An 896-nucleotide genomic window follows, 5' to 3' on the forward strand; every position below is an offset into this window, starting at 1 on the left:
AAAAACAGGGCTCATCTGGCTGGCGTGGCTCAGTGGTTACACCCAGAGTTGCAGGCTCGATCCCCAGGGTGGGGCATGCAGGAGGCAGCCAATCCACAATTTTCTCTTATCACTGATGTGTGTTTCTCTCTCTCCCTCCCACTTCCTCTCTGAAATCAATAAAAATATATTTTAAAAATAGGTTCCCTGATCCACCGATTAGATTTACTGAAGACGGACTCCGTGTCAGAGCTGCTCTCTAATCTCCGTCTATAGGACCTTAGTCTCACCAGTTCCTACCTCACCTATCGAGTTCTGAACTTGCCCCTTCAACCTGGCCTACACACCCCATAAGCAACTAAAAAATAAAAAGTGGGGGAGCAGTGCTTATGGTAGCACCAGAGGCCTGGTGCATGGAATACGTGCAGGGTAGGGTCCTAGGCCTGGCCTCCCGCCTCCCCGCCTCCTCCTCCCCTCACCCCCTCAGCACCCCCACTCCCACCACTGGTCACCTGCCATGTTCCACACTGCCCCCCTGGTGCTCAGCACATGTCATAGCGAGTAATCAAACACCTGCTCTCCCGGGAACTATCGAGCGGACAATTTGCATATTAGCCTTTTATATATATAGACTAGAGGCCCGGTGCACAAAAATTTGTGCACTCGGGGGTGGCGGGGGGGGGGGAGTCCCTCAGCCTGGCCTATGCCCTCTTGCAGTCTGGGACCCCTCGGAGGCTGTCCACCTGCTGGCTTAGGCCCGCTCCCTGGGGGATCAGGCCTAAGCTGGCATTCAGACATCCCTCTGGCAGCCTGTGAGCTCTCAGGGGATGTCTACTTGCCAGCTGGGAGCAGGCCTAAGATGCAGTCGGACATCATTAGCGCTGCTGAGGAGGCAGGAGAGGCTCCCGCCCCCACCA

Source organism: Myotis davidii, unplaced genomic scaffold, assembly GCF_000327345.1.
Source record: "Myotis davidii unplaced genomic scaffold, ASM32734v1 scaffold552, whole genome shotgun sequence".
Taxonomy (NCBI): Eukaryota; Metazoa; Chordata; class Mammalia; order Chiroptera; family Vespertilionidae; genus Myotis; species Myotis davidii.